Genomic DNA, 16,565 nt, shown 5'->3' with positions numbered 1-16,565 from the left:
AGATGCTGTGGAGGGCTTTAATGACGGTGGCAGCCGTCATGTCGATACAGGGGATGGCGAAAGGGAACCGGGAGTACTCATCAATCACGTTTAAGAAATACGTGTTGCGGTCGGTGGAGAGAAGGGGCCCTTTGAAATCCACGCTGAGGCATTCAAAGGGGTGGGAAGCCTTCACCAGGTGCGCTTTCTCTGGCATGTAGAAGTGCGGCTTGCACTCCGTGCTAATTTGGCAGTTTCTGGTTACAGCCCTGACCTCCTCGATGGAATAGGGCAGATTTGCGGGTTTTAACAAAGTGGAAGAACCGGGTGACCCCCGGGTGGCAGAGGTTGTCGTGGAGAGTCTACTTGTACCCTGCACAAGTGCCACGGGACAGGGCATCAGGAGGCTCGTTGAGCTTCCCGGGACGATATAAGATCTCGGAATTATAGGTGGAGAGCTCGATCCTCCACCGTAAGTGATCATATCATTCTTAATTGTCAAATATGAAGGCTACCAACCGTTGGTCAGTGAGGAGAGTGAATCTCCTGCCGGCCAGGTAATGCCTCCAATGCCACACGATGGCTTGGGCCTCCTTCTCGGTGGAGGAATGGTGGATTTCTGAGGCATGGAGGATGCGTGAAAAGAAGGCCACGAGTCTGCCCGCCTGATTGAGGGTGGCAGCCAGAGCTACGTCTGATGCGTCGCTCTCGACTTGGAAGGGGAGGGACTCATCGATTGCAGGCATCGTCGCCCTGGCGATGTCTGCTTTGATGCGACTGAAAGCCTGACCAGCCTCTGCTGATAGGGAAAAAATCGTGGACTGGATTAGTGGGTTGGTCCTTGTCCGCATAATTGGGGACCCACAGCACGTAATAAGAAAAGAAGCCCAGGCAACGTTTCAGGGCCTTAGGGCAGTGGAGGCCATGAAGGGGCGCATGCGTTTGGAATCTGGGCCTATGACTCCATCATGCACTACTTGGCCGAGGATGGTGAGGCGATCGGTGCTAAACACGCATTTGTCCTTGTTATAGGTTAAGTTAAGGATTTTTGCGGTATGGAGGAATTTGTGGAGATTGGTGTCGTGGTCCTGCTGGTCGTGGCCGCAGATGGTGACATTGTCAAGGTACGGGAACGTGGCCTGCAGACCGTACCGGTCAACCATTCGGTCCATCTCCCGTTGGAAGACCGAGACCCCATTTGTGACACCAAAGGGAACCCTTAGATAGTGGTAGAGTCGCCCATCTGCTTCTAATGCAGTGTACTTGCGGTCGTCCGGGCGAATGGGGAGCTGGTGGTAGGCTGATTTAAGGTCTACCGTGGAGAAAACCTTGTATTGTACTTTCTGGTTGACCATTTCAGATATGCGGGTGTGGTGGTATGAATGTAGTGGGCAGCACGGTAGCATGGTGGTTAGCATAAATGCTTCACAGCTCCAGGGTCCCAGGTTCGATTCCCGGCTGGGTCACTGTCTGTGCGGAGTCTGCACGTCCTCCCCGTGTGTGCGTGGGTTTCCTCTGGGTGCTCCGGTTTCCTCCCACAGTCCAAAGATGTGCGGGTTAGGTGGATTGGCCATGCTAAATTGCCCGTAGTGTCCTAAAAAGTAAGGTTAAGGGGGGGGTTGTTGGGTTACGGGTATAGGGTGGATTTGTGGGTTTGAGTAAGGTGATCATTGCTCGGCACAACATCGAGGGCCGAAGGGCCTGTTCTGTGCTGTACTGTTCTATCTATCTATCTAATGTGAGCACTGCCATTGATGCAGAGCATTGGTTTCCCATTGGCTCTGGCTGGTCATGTGCCTCTCGTCCGATTGGCTGGGACTAGTCATGTGACTGCTCACCAATTGGTCGAGAGGCAAGTAGACCCCGCCTCCAAGGCGGGGTATAAGTACCAGAGTTCCCGGCGGTCGGCCTTTCTCTGTAGTCGACCACCAGGCTAACAACTAGCTGATTAAAGCCACAGTTTGGATCTTCATCGTGTCTCGAGTCCAATTGATGGTATCAATTTAATCAGCTAGAATTTTGGAATGGAGCTACGCATCAAGCCTGACTACCTCCGCACCAGCCCACATGCTTCAAATGCATCTGCAATCTTTAAACACTGGCAGGCATGTTTTAATAGTTACCTGACAACTGCAGCCGGCAAGCCCACCAAGGAGCAGAAACTCCACATCCTCCACTCATGCGTGGGCACGGCGGTATACTGAATGATTGAGGACGAAAGCAATTATGATGCGGCCATGGAGATTCTCAAAGGACACTTTCTCCGGCCGGTCAACGAAGTATACGCACGGCATCTCCTGACGACTAGACAACAGTTCCCTGGTGAGTCACTCGACGAGTTTTACCAGGCCCTCACAGCTCTAGGGAGAACGTGCGCATGTCTCCAAGTTTCGGCGACTGAGCACATGGAACTTTTAATTAGAAACGCTTACGTTGCTGGCATGCAGTCCCCTTCTATCCGCCAACGATTGCTGGAGAAGAACGCCCTCAGCCTAGCTGAGGCATGGACTCTTGCAACCTCCCTGGAGGTTGCTGACTCGCAACCCCCGTCCGCACTGCCCGGCCCGCTCCACTCTGTGTAAGAGCTGCGGGAAGAAGGGCCACTACGCGGTGGTCTGGTGGACCAAGTCGGTCGCTGCTGTTCCGCGCAGCAACCGCGGATCCCCCCCCCCCCCCAGGGCCCAGCGCCGTGCACCAACCTCTCCGACCCGGCCCCCGCAACGACCCCACGGTCCTCCCGACCCTCGCTCCCAGCTGCCCCGACCGGCCCGCAGATGCCGCTGACACTGCCCCCAGCTGCCACGAGGTTCCCACAGGCGCCGCCATCTTGGGCCCCGGACGCCATGTGCGGGCCATGGGCGCCGCCATCTTGGGGCTCCAGCTCCACGTGCGGGTCCTGGGTGCCGCCATCTTGGGACCCCGATTCCACGTGCGCGTCCTGGGCGCCGCCATTTTGGGCCAACACGGAAGGCCCTGCCAGCGATTACTCTGCCACTAAGGAGGATCTGGAACTCTCGCCACGACTTGCTTCCATCACACTCGACCAGTCGCGACCACGCACGCTCGCCAAGACTACGACAACGACCCAGCTCAACGGACACAAAACGAGATGCCTGCTAGACTCCGGGAGCACGGAAAGTTTCGTCCACCCCGACACGGTAAGACGCTGCGCGCTCCCCATCCATCCAGTTAAGCATAAGATTGAATTGGCCTCGGGTTCGCACTCTGTCCAAATCACCGGGTGCTGCATAGCGGACCTCACGATCCAGGGGAGGGTTTTCAAAAACTTCAAACTCCTCATCCTCCCCCGTCTATGGGCTCCGGCACTCTTGGGCCTGGATTTCCAGTGCAACCTGCAGAGCTTGACCTTCCAATTCGGCGGCCCTATTCCCCCTCTTACTGTTTGCAGCCTCATGTCCCTCAAAGTGGACCCCCCTTCCTTGTTTGCTAATCTCACCCCAGATTGTAAACCTGTCGCCACTAGGAGCAGACGATACAGTGCCCAGGACCGGACCTTCATCGGGTCCAAGGTCCAGAGGCTCCTTAAGGAAGGAGTTATCGAGGCCAGCAACAGTCCCTGGCGAGCTCAAGTGCTGGTAGTTCGGACTGGGGAGAAAAACCAGATGGTCATCGATTACAGTCAGACCATCAACAGGTCTACGCAGCTGGACGCGTATCCTCTCCCCCGTATTTCCGACCTGGTTAACAGGATCGCAAAATACAAAGTCTTTTCCACGGTGGACCTTAAGTCCGCCTACCACCAGCTCCCCATCCACGCGAGTGACCGAAAGTACACCGCGTTTGAGGCAGATGGGCGCCTCTACCACTTCCTCAGGGTTCCATTCGGTGTCACAAATGGCGTCTCGGTCTTCCAACGGGAGATGGACCGAATGGTCGACAAGCACGGTTTACGGGCCACCTTCCCGTATCTCGATAACGTCACCATCTGCGGCTATGACCATCAGGACCACGACATCAACCTCCAAAAATTCCTCCGAACCGCAAAACTCCTTAATTTAACCTGCAATAAGGATAAGTGCGTGTTTAGCACCGACCGTCTAGCCATCCTTGGCTACGTAGTGCGTAACAGAGTGATTGGCCCCGATCCCGAACGCATGCGCCCCCTGATGGAACTCCCCCTCCTCAAATCCCTCGAACGCTGCCTGGGCTTCTTCTCCTATTACGCCCAGTGGGTCCCCAACTACGCCGACAAAGCCCGCCCCCTCATCCAGTACACCTCCTTTCCCCTGTCGACGGAGGCCCGCCAGGCCTTTAGCCGCATCAAAGCGGATATCGCAAAGGCAACAATGCATGCTATCGATGAGTCCCTCCCATTCCAGGTCGAGAGCGATGCGTCTGACGTAGCTCTGGCGGCCACCCTGAACCAAGCGCGCAGACCCGTGGCCTTCTTGTCACGAACCCTCCACGCTTCCGAAATCCGCCATTCCTTGGTGGAAAAGGAGGCACAGGCCATAGTCGAAGCTGTGCGATATTGGAGGCACTATCTGGCTGTGAGGAGGGTATCCTCACAGACCAACGGTCAGTAGCTTTCATGTTCGATAATGCACAGAGGGGCAAGATCAAGAACGACAAGATCTTGCGGTGGCGGATCGAGTTGTCCACGTACAACTACAATATCTTGTATCGTCCTGGGAAGCTCAACGTGCCTCCCGATGCCCTATCCCGCGGTACCTGCGCCAGCGCGCAGATTGACGCCCACCGCTCCCTCCACACGGACCTCTGCCATCCAGGGGTCACCCGTTTTCACCATTTTATTAAGACCCGCAACCTGCCCTACTCCGTCGAGGAAGTCAGGACCGTCACTAGGGACTGCCACGTCTGTGCCGAGTGCAAACCGCACTTCTACCGCCCCGAACGAGCGCATCTGATCAAGGCCTCCCGCCCCTTTAAACGTCTCAGTATAGACTTCAAGGGTCCCCTCCCCTCCAACAACCGTAACACAAATTTCTTGAGTGTTATCGACGAATACTCCCGCTTCCCTTTCGCCATTCCCTGTCCCGACATGACCACAAGAACCGTCATAAAGGCCCTCCTATCCATCTTCTCCCTGTTCGGTTACCCCACGTACATCCACAGCGACCGGGGGTCCTCCTTTATGAGTGACGAACTGCGTCAATTCCTGCTCAGCAGGGGCATAGCCTCTAGCAGGACGACCAGTTATAACCCCCGGGGTAACGGTCAGGTCGAGCGGGAGAATGGCACCATTTGGAAAACCATCCTGCTGGCCCTACGGTCCAGAGATCTCCCTATTCCGTTGGCAAGAGGTCATCCCCGACGCCCTGCATTCAATCCGGTCTCTCCTCTGTACTACCACTAATCAAACACCTCCATGAGCGTCGTCTTGTTTTCCCTAGGAAGTCGTCCTCAGAATCCCCTCTCCCAGCCTGGCTGGCCACCCCCGGGCCCATCTTGCTCCGGAAGCATGTGCGGGCGCACAAGTCCAACCCGTTGGTTGAGCGAGTCCAGTTACTCCACGCCAACCCGCAGTATGCGTACGTGGGGTATCCCGACGGTCGGCAGGATACGGTCTCACTTTGGGACCTGGCACCCGCTGGCGTGCGGCTTTCTCCCCCTACATCAACACCTCCCCCCCCCCCTCCCCCGATTACAGCGTCTCCACCACCGGCCCGGGGTACGGAGACACATCTACAACCGACACTCCCGGATGAAGGACGACCATCGGCCCGACATCACCGGCTCCACTGCGACGGTCCTCTAGAACACCACGGGCACCCGACAGGCTGACCGTGACCATCTGATGCGACCATAGGACATTTTTTTGGGACTTTGTTGTTATTCTGTTGCACCTCAAGTTAGTAGTAGTAATATTGTTTTTTTTGCCACAAGCCAGTGGGCAGCCCACCTTTCTCGATTTTCGCTGCTCATACCACCAGTCCTCGGACTCACCCCCCCCCCCCTCTCTCTTCCACTTACACACATACCCTCCCCCCCCCCACCTTCTTTCTCCACAAGGGGTGAATGTGGTATGAATGTGAGCACTGCCATTGGTGCAGAGCATTGGTTTCCCATTGGCTCTGGCTGGTCATGTGCCTCTCGTCTGATTGGCTGGGACTAGTCATGTGACTGCTCACCAATTGGTCGAGAGGCAAGTAGACCCCGCCTCCGAGGCGGGGTATAAGTACCCAGAGCTCCCGGCGGTCGGCCTTTCTCTGTAGTCGACCACCGGGCTAACAACTAGCTGATTAAAGCCACAGTTTGGATCTTCATCGTGTCTCGAGTCCAATTGATGGTACATCAGCGGGGAAGAGGGTACACGTCGAGCTGCGTATACCTGTTGATGGTCTGACTGTAGTCTATGACCATCCTATGTTTCTCCCCGGTCTTTACAACCACTACTTGAGCTCTCCAGGGGATTTTGTTGGCCTCGATAATGCCTTCCGTTAGTAACCGTTGGACATCCGATCTAATGAAGGTCCAGTCCTGGGCACTGTACTGTCTGCTCCTGGTGGCGATGGGTTTGCAATCGGGGGTAAGGTTTGCAAACAGGGAAGGCAGGTCAACCTGGAGGGTCGCGAGGCCGCAGACAGTGAGGGGGGGTATGGGGCCGCCGAATTTGAATGTTAAACTTTGCAGGTTACACTGGAAGTCCAGTCCCAGGAGTGTTGCAGCGCAGAGATGGGGGAGGACATAGAGTCATAAATTATTGAAATCCACGCCCTGGACCGTGAGGTTGGCTATGCAGTACCCCCGGATCTCCACAGAGTGGGACCCAGAGGCCAGGGAGATCTTTTGTTTAATCGGGTGTACAGCGAGGGAGCAGTGTCTTACCGCATTGGGATGGATGAAGCCGTCCATGCTCCCAGAGTCAATCAAGCAGGATGTCTTGTGCCCGTTGATGAGTACCAACGTCGTAGCGGTTGAAAGCATTCGGGGGTGAGACTGGTCCAGTGTCACTGAGGCAAGTTGTGGCAGAAGCTGAGAGATCTCGTCAGGCGATACACGGCCATCCGAGTCGGGGTCCTGAGATGTCATCCAAGATGGCTGCCCCTATGAATCGCACATGGCCGGCTGGGAGCTCTCATTAGGCGATACATGGCCAGCCGAGTCGGGGTCCTGAGACGTCACCCAAGATGGCTGCCCCATGAATCGCACATGGCCTGTGAGGAGAGGAATGGCAGCGGGCCCGGTTTGCCTGTGGAGACAGCGGCGGCCGACCGGGCCTGGCATACTGCCACGAGGTGCCCATTCTTCCCGCAGCCCTTGCAGATTGCAGATCGGGCCGGGCAGCATTGCCGGGGGTGTTTGTTTTGCCCGCAAAAATAGCATCCCCCCCGACCCTGGGGTTTCCTGGCTGCCGCACTGCACAAGCTTGTGGGGAATTTAGGGGTGCTTTGGAATCGGCCGCAGGTGGGTTCCACCCTCTCCATGCGGGTACCACGTGGTCGGGAACGTAGGCCTGGACGTTGCGGGAGGCTACATCTAGGGAGTGCGCAAGTTTCCGTGCCTCTTTAAGCCCTAGCATGTCGTTTTCCAGCAGTCGCTGGCCGCATGCCCGCAACAAAAGCATCCCTTATTAAGTGTTCAGTGTGGTCATTGGCTGAGATTTGTGGACAGTTACAGTTTCTACCTAACACTAACAATGCACGGTAAAAATTGTCCAGTGATTCCCCTGGGATCTGCCGTCTGGTAGCTAAAAGATGCCGAGCGTATACCTGATTCACAGTGCGGACGTAGTGCTCTTTTAACAAAGTTATTGCGTCCTTGAAATCGTTCGCGTCTTCGATAAGCGTGTAGATTTCTGTACTCACCCTTGAGTGGAGGACTTGCATTTTCTGTTCCTCCGTGGGGGTAGCCGGGGCCTGATGTACCCGTTGAAACATGCCAGCCAATGTTTAAAAGTTGCTGCTGCATTTGCCGCGCGGGGGTTGATTTGTAGACACTCTGGCTTGATGCGGAGAGCAGCCATTCTTCAATTTTGTTCATTAAATTGATGCACGATCAATCACCACTGAAGCGAGATTGTAGTCCAATTGAAGGCTTTAATGAACAAGGAGTTACCCCAGCAGCTCCGGTACAGAATGACTGCTGTGGGTGAAACACAGACTCTTATGCTCCGCCTGCTGGGCGGAACCAGCAGACAGGTTCTACCATTCATACTACAGTATAAGGTACATCCCACCTAGGTACCGATACCCCTAATATAGCCGACCACATGTACTATTTGCTTTTTTTCCTCTCTGATTCTTACCATGCCATTAACACTCCTTTAACAGTCTGATTAGAAATGACAGATTGGATAAACTGCAAACACCGGCTTTCCAAAAACAGTTACTTTTTTATGGTCCATGTCCAGTTTCATTTGTGTATTTTTCACATTGCTCTGTAAGGGCAGCTCATTAGAAATTACACAGTACTAATAAAGTAACTAACTCCATCTTGTTTAAAATTGCCACTCTTTTTCAGTGACCTCAAATTTTGTGTTGTGATTCCTAAACCTGAACCAAGTAGAACATTCATACTCCTTGACCTGAGTGAATCCAAACAACATTAATCTGTTCCACACGCTGTCATGGTGTAACCACTATCTAACATGGCATAATAAATGAATCCATGACTAATACACTCATTACTGGAATTTATTTCTGTTTCACTAGTACAATTCCCTTGGGCTAATCGTTTAGCATCTTGATTTTCAAGTGTTGCTTCAAAAATCCCTGATGTTCCACTTTGGGTAGTTCATGACATAATATTTTCAGTCACATCTGAAGCACTTGTTAGCAGTTCCCCTGGCATTCATGGGGTTCATTCATCTATTATTGCTACTGCAATCCTGTCATCTGCCAGATATCCTTAAAATGTCTTCAACCTTATTCCTTTTCTTTGTTCATAGAATCATAGAATTTACAATGCAGAAGGAGGCTATTCAGCCCTTCGAGTCTGCACCGGCCTTTGGAAAGAGTACCCCACCCTATCCCCATAAACCAGTACCCCTACCTAACCTTTTTGATCATTAAGGGCAATTTCACATGGCCAATCCACCTAACCTACACATCTTTGGACTGTGGGAGGAAACCGGAGCACCTGGAGGAACCCACACAGACACTGGGAGAACATGCAGAATCCACACAATAGTGACCCAAGCCGGGAATCGACCCTGGGATCCTGGAGCTAACCACTGTGAAACAACTGTGCTAACCACTGTCTTACCGTGCCGCCCACTGTTGTACCAGCTCTTGTATTTGAACAATCTTAAAATGTTGCAATCATTGAGTTCCCTCATCCTTTGTGACACTGCAGAATGTCCTGGAAATTATGGAATATTTTTAAAGCAGCAGACATTTGATCCAAAAGAGTGTCTTGTGAGAACTGAACACCAGCTAAGACACGTGAAATCCTTGGCCTAATCCAGCAATTTAAATGAGTGCTGAATCTCCAAATTGAATTTCTGCAATTTTTTTTAAAACATGTACAAAACCCTTGGCACAATCCGGCAATTTAAATGAGCACTGAATAGTAAATCTCCAAATCGAATTTTTGCGATTTAAAAAAATATATATATATATACAGTCTTTTTGAATCCATGATACATTCCACTGTGGAATGACCATCCATCTTCTGAATTCTATCAAGTCTGACTGTGCCTCATAAGCATCTTTCTTATGAATTTCATCTATGAAACTTATTTAATAGATCCAAACATTCATCAGTATCCAACTGATGGATCCAACAGCTCACAAAACACTTTGCTTCTGATTTTACTTTTATCAGAAAACGACTATGCAAAGGCCAAACATTATTTTCTCTTTGGTAAGGTCGTAACCTGTGTCGACACGTCCATTTCATTTTACCATTGGCCATAAGGTTTGGATTTCAGCAACATCGGTGAGTAATTCTATTCTGTCAATTTACTCTAGGCTATTTTTCACAAGTGTAATGGTGGTTCCAATCTTCTGCCAACATTTCTCAACTACCATGTGAAATCATTCAGAAGCCAGATAGTAAAGTAGGAAACCTGATGGCAATCTTTACTTAATATTAGATTTATTTACAGAATGACTGTCTCCTCCTTAACCAACACCTGGGGCTAGATTCTCCGTCCCATCACGCCACATTTCTATCCCGACCCGCCGGCGTGATTCTCTGACCCACCAGCAGAATTGTGGGGCAGCCCCATGTCGTCGGGAAACCCCCCTGGGGCTGGCAAAATGGAGCATCCCGCCAGCGGAGAATCCCGCCCCTGATGCCCCAGAAATATCTTTTTCTTTAAATAGTTGTCCAAGAGACTTAATCAGTGCCCTCCAGTTGTATATCCTTAAGCTTAACATGCCATTGACGTTTAAGCAGGGTCTTGATTTTAAAATATTCATCCTTGTTTCAGATTTCTCCTTCAACCCGCGCTATCTGCAGCAGCAAGATATCAGCACACCTCTAGTTACAGCTTCTTGAACAGCACCGATTGTGGATGGCATGGTAGCACAGTGGTTAACACTGTCGCTTCACAGCGCCAGGCACCCGGGATTGATTCCCGGCTTGGGTCACTGTCCGTGCGGAGTCTGTATGTTCTTCCTGGGTTTCCTCCCACAAGTCCCGAAAGACGTGCTGTTAGGTGAATTGGACATTCTGAATTCTCCCTCGGTATATCTGAACAGGCGCCGGAGTGTGGCGCCTAGGGGATTTTCATAGTAACTTTATTGCAGCATTAATGTAAGCCTACTTGTGACACTAATGTGATTATTATTACTATTATTATAATTACTGCATGATGAGTGACCGTGCCTTCAGCTGCCTGACCCTAAACTCTAGGATTTGCACCCTAAACCTCTCTGCCTTTTTACCTCTCCTTCTTATGACACACACCTTATAGCCTAACATCTACCTATGTGCCTCAGCGCGGAATACCCCTGAAGTGCTTTGGGACAGTTTATTATATCCCATAATTGTTGCTGTATGATTTGTTGCTGTTTTTCATTCCAAAAGGTTAGCTGGTAAAATAAGTAACACAAAGGTAAGCTTACTATTTTACTACAGTATTTTGAAAATGTAGCACTAAATCATTCATACTTGTAGTAGTGTTCCAAAAGCAGCAATGGTAAGGAAATCCTTTGTGCATAAGTACCTGTGTGTATGCAGGAATGTAATATACAATTTGAAATATTGGATTTGGATGATGCTCTGTTCATGACTGAGATCACTCGCAACTACTTTGAATTGTTTGAGTGCCAATCTGATCAACATAACGCCACTATGGAGGCAGACTACATTGAGATTTGTGTCCTCCTGGGGTGGAAAACTTTGCCACCAGCTGCTTCAGAGCATCTCATATGGCACGCTCTCCTGAGATGGGCTGAAGTACACAGCAACAACTTGAATTGATACAGCATCTTTAATGGAATAAATTGTCCCAAGGTGCTTCAGGGATATTATGCGCTGAGCCGCAGGGAGATATTGGGCTTTAAGGAATGTCATAAAGGAGGAATGGAGGTAAAAAGGTGCATAGATTTTGGGAGCAAATTCTAGAGCTCTGGGTCGGAACAGCTGAAGGCACAGCCATCCATGCAGGCTGAAATGATGCTGGAGTTCTTAATTTGGACCAAGCAAGTCCATTGAAATAGCTTGCTCATCACTCTGCAAAGAGTGGACTTTGAATTTAAGGTTCCAGCATCCATGCTATTAAAAAGATCCAGGCACTGTTGCTCGTTGTGTTTTCTCTTTAATGGACTCTGTTTATGGCGGTTAATATGGTCGCCTTCCTTAATTCTAATCACGTTTGCTCAAGAGTCGCCAGGTATCTTTCGATACCGCCACAAGGTTCAAAACCGAATACTGATCAAAGACTCGATACACCAGTTAGTGAGTTCGAAATCAATGCTCATTTATTTATACACACACAGTCAAATATACTCATGCACAAAACTCTACCAACTAAACTATCACTACTACTAAAGCCTATACTTAGCTTCAGGCGCCCACTCAGTCAGAGGAACAATGGCCATTGTCCAGTTCTGAGGCTGCTGGGGTTGAGCTGGTACAGAATAGCAGCTAAAATCGTCTGTCTTGTAGCGTGCGTTGACTTTGGACTTACTTGTTCTGGTATAGCTGCTAGGTAGGTCTCTCCTCGCTGAGAGCCAAGGCCAAGAGAATGATTCTCTCTTGGGGGATCCTTCTTGCACCCAAAAGGGGCATTGCGCGCTTTTGGGCAGGCCTTGAACTTGGTTCCAATTAATTGGGCCATTTCTTGATCGTTCCTATCGATTTCCTCCAGTAAAGGGGTGGGTGTCCTGATTGCTAGGTGTGTCCTAGGTGGCTGTTGGCCTGCTTTGTTTTAGTCTCCTCTGGCGCCGGGGTGCCTGCCTTAGTATCGTTCACTTAAATGTTACCCTTTTGCCCCCGGAGATGGCTCATTAGTATGGTAATGGCTTTGCAGTATCGGTCTTGTCTGGGAGCTACAGCTCCAATCAACAGACAAACCTTGCATCTGCTTGCTTTCTCAGTATTGTCCATTTTCCCTGCATTCTTTGCAAAGTGTCCATTTTGTAATCGGGACATGGCCATCCCAGATAGCTACAGCATCCCACTCAATATGCAGGTGAGGTGATTTTGAAGAACTACTTCGGTGTTTGGAGGTGTTTTGGGAGGATTTGCTAGAGTGTTACTACATCACGGAGGGCAGAGGATTAGGTGACCTGTCCCCAAAGGCTGTAACAGACATGGGAGCTTCAGCGCTAGTACCTCTGGGACTGCAATACGATAGGAGATGTTTCAGAGGCTGACGAGAGGGCGACCTATGATGCACTCTGCCAATTTAGAGCTAGACGTCTCCATGCTTCTTAATAGTAGCAGGGTGTCGGCCAGTTCAGCTCGCATCTCTTTCCACCCAGCATTTCCTTCAGCTAAGGCTGCGCAGGTGTGACAGCAGAAAATCAAAAGAAGGTTAGAATCGGAGAAAGGGAGGGGTGGATAAAGAAAGCCGAGATCTATGGTCCCACTATCAGCAGCTTGTTCAGCATGCCAGATAGCAGTTGGGAGTTGACTAGGCATAAACCAGAAACCTACGATCATTCTCTGTTGTCCGATAAAGAGGGCTCATAATTGGCCCATGATGCCGGGCTTTTTCCTCAGTCGGGTTCAGGAGATCCAGGCATCTTTCTTTCCCGTCTGTACTGCACTACTCCTATCTATTGTGTGATGCCTTGTCCGGCAAGGCGGGAGAAGGCTTAATATCTGTGGTTCTGTAGTCATGTTTGGGTGATAGCCTTTCATAGCTGAAAACTGAAGATATGTGGAGACAGTAAGAGATGGATATGAGGCTGACGGCATTGTTGGGTATTATGGAATTTCTGGCTCTTAATTGTGGGTGCTGTGTGCTGGGAAGTGTCGCTGGCTGAGTTATTGAGCAACATGAGAGATTTATGGTGAGTAGAAGTTGTGAAACTGTAAATTCATTAAATCTGTTGCAGCAATGCTGGCAGGTCCTCACTGGTCACCTGCTCCCATTCCTTTCTGTGGGCTGTTGACCGCCTTGCAACCCCGCAGAACCATGGTCGCTCTCCTCCTGTCCAACTCGCCACTAATATTTGCAGCGGTGCAAGCTTCCCTATGGAACCTTCTTTCCGCCCCATGTTCCATTTTCTATGTTTTAAATTTCAGCAATATTATTTGGTACAGATTCCCTGGGGACAGTCAGCCTTTAAATGTAGAAGGCTGACTGAAACATGTGCTGTTGTTGGCACAATCCTGATTGGCACTCTGTAGAATGCAGAATCAGCCAACAGCACAGTAAACTTTCGACCATTCACTACAAATACAGTAATGAAGTGACAGCACCAACTTTGGGTCACGCATTTTGAGCCCTGCACTCTGAAAGTTGGGTAAGCCAAATTTTAACCCTTTGATAACTTCAACTTGATTTTCATTACAGAATATATAGAACTTAAAATTAATACAGAAATAACAAATAAATACATATAAATTGATACTAAAATGTAGTGAAATATGTAAATCAACTGTGATTTAAACATTTTTTAAAACATTAAATCAATATAAATATAAAATCAATAAGCTTGTTTCTTTTTGGTCGTTTAGTGAGGATGTACAGGGATGGCTTTTTCCCCTCCATTTGGAAGATGTTGCCTAAGGAGCTTTGATCTTTTAGGTGGTACACACTACTGCCACTGGGCATCAGTTGTGGAGGGAATGAATGGCACCCCATCTACAAGCAATCAAGTGGGCTACTTGATCTTGGATGGTGTAAAGTTCTTGAGTGTTGTTGGATCTGGGCTGGTTTAGCTCACTCGGCTAAATCACTGGCTTTTCAAGCAGGCCAGCAGCACGGTTCGATTCCCGTACCAGCCTCCCCGGACAGGCGCCGGAATGTGGCGACTAGGGGCTTTTCACAGTAACTTCATTGAAGCCTACTCGTGACAATAAGCGATTTTCTTTTTTTTTCATCTGCAGTCATCCAGGCAAGTGGAGATTATTCCATCACATTCCTGGCTTGTGCCTTGTAGATGGTGGTCTGTGGGTTACTCACCATTGGATTCCCAACTTCAGATCTGCTTTTGTAGCCACAGTATTTATATGGCTAGTCCAGTTCAGTTTCTGATCAATGGTGACCCCCAGTATGTTGATGGTGGAGGATTTGGTGATGGTAATTGTTACAACCTGCCTGCTTACCACTGGCTGGGGACTAACGGAAATCCCACAATCCTTTGGGAGTATGAGCTTCCCCAATGAGGGGGGGCGGATAAATCATTAGCAGACTCCCTGCATAAATAGAGCTGGCCAGTTTGGTACCAGCAGAGAGAGAGGAGTGAGCAGCAAGGGAAGTTATTGCTGCTGTTGTGTGTGTATATATATATATATATATATATATTTGTTATTGTAAATAAGTGTTATTTCTTTGTATCCTGAAGACTCGTGGTGGATTCTTCGTGGCCCTCACAAAACTGGTGACGAGGGTTAAAGTGAATAGCTGTCTACACTGCTGAAGCCGCCTCCCTGGATTTTGTTGGATACAGGTTGGAAGTTGTTTTCTATCACACCATGCCTCTGTATGGACGTTTGGATGTTTTTGATGCTGCGTTGGAAAGCTGGAACCAGTACGCACAACGGATGCGTTACTATTTCCGGGCAAACAACATCACCGAAAACGAGTGCCAGGTGGTCACATTGCTCACCGCCTGCGGCCCGCATACGTTTGGGGTGATTAGGAGCCTTACGTACCCAGCTGCGCCGGACACCAAAACTTTTGATGAACTTGTGAACTTAGTGGGGCAACATTTTAACCCAACCCCATCCACGAAGTCCAACGTTACCGGTTTAATACCGCTGAGAGGACCCCAGGGGATTCCCTTGCCGACTTTCTATCCAGGCCACGCAGGATTGCGGAGTACTGTGACTATGGTGAGACCTTGTCAGAAATGTTACGCGACCGTTTGGTTTGTGGTATTAACAATGCAGCCAGCCAGAGAAAGTTGTTGCTGAGCCAACATTGACTTTTCAACGGGCCATTCAAATAGTATTGTCCCGAGAGAGCGCAGAACGGGGAGTGCAGGAGCTACAGGGAATGGAGGTGCATGCCTTGGGGCGCAACCCCTTCCGTCTGAAAGCGTCCCCCTACACCCCTGCGGTACCTTGGATGAGGCAATGTCCAGATCGACGGCAGTGGCCGTCGGACATTTCTTCTCCAGAAGCAATGGATGAGGAGCCATGTCCGTGTCAGACTTGTGGGCGCCGACCCCGTCGCGGACGCCGGTCCTGGGGACGCCAGAGGCACCGTCGTTCCAACAGAAACTGGGGCCAGCCCAGGGGCCGCACCTTCCATTTGGATGAAACTGCAGCGACTACTCCCGAGGACGTGGAGACGGAGGACGACTGCCTGCAGCTACATTGTGTGGCAGCTCCCCGTGTGGCCCCCATTAAGGTGACAGTACGGGTCAATGGTCACCCGCTTGAGATGGAGTTGGACACTGGCGCAGCGGTCTCCGTGATCACCCAGAGGACATTCGACCGCATCAAGCAGAGTATACAGACCCTTACATTAACCGACACACAGGCCAGGTTGGCCACCTACACGGGGGAGCCATTGGACATTGCAGGAACTACGATGACCCCTGTTGTTTATGGATGCCAGGAGAGGCGTTTCCCACTTATCGTGGTGCGCGGCCATGGGCCCAGTCTGTTGGGTCAGGACTGGTTGCGCCATTTGCGGCTGCAGTGGCAGTGCATCCTCCAAACAGTTTCTGGAGGGTTGACTGAGGTGCCAGGACGATACCCAGATGTATTCCAGCCCGGTTTGGGGAAAATAAAAGGGGCCGTAGCCCGTATCTAAGTTGAACCAGGAGCCATGCCGCGCTATTTACGGGCGCGCCCGGTACCTTATGCCTTGCTCGAGAAGGTAGAAGCGGAGCTCACTCATTTGGAAACTTTGGGTATTATCTGGCCTCTCCATTTCGCTGACTGGGCAGCACCAATAGTACCTGTAATGAAGCCAGATGCCACAGTTCGCTTGTGCGACTACTATAAACTCAGTGAATACAGCTTCCCAACTCGACTGATACCCAATGCCTCGCATAGAGGATCTCTACGCGAAGCTTGCAGGCGGA

Source organism: Scyliorhinus canicula, chromosome 2, assembly GCF_902713615.1.
Source record: "Scyliorhinus canicula chromosome 2, sScyCan1.1, whole genome shotgun sequence".
NCBI classification, from domain to species: domain Eukaryota; kingdom Metazoa; phylum Chordata; class Chondrichthyes; order Carcharhiniformes; family Scyliorhinidae; genus Scyliorhinus; species Scyliorhinus canicula.
The sequence above is the reverse complement of the archived record's forward strand: the minus strand, read 5'-3'. Positions refer to the sequence as shown.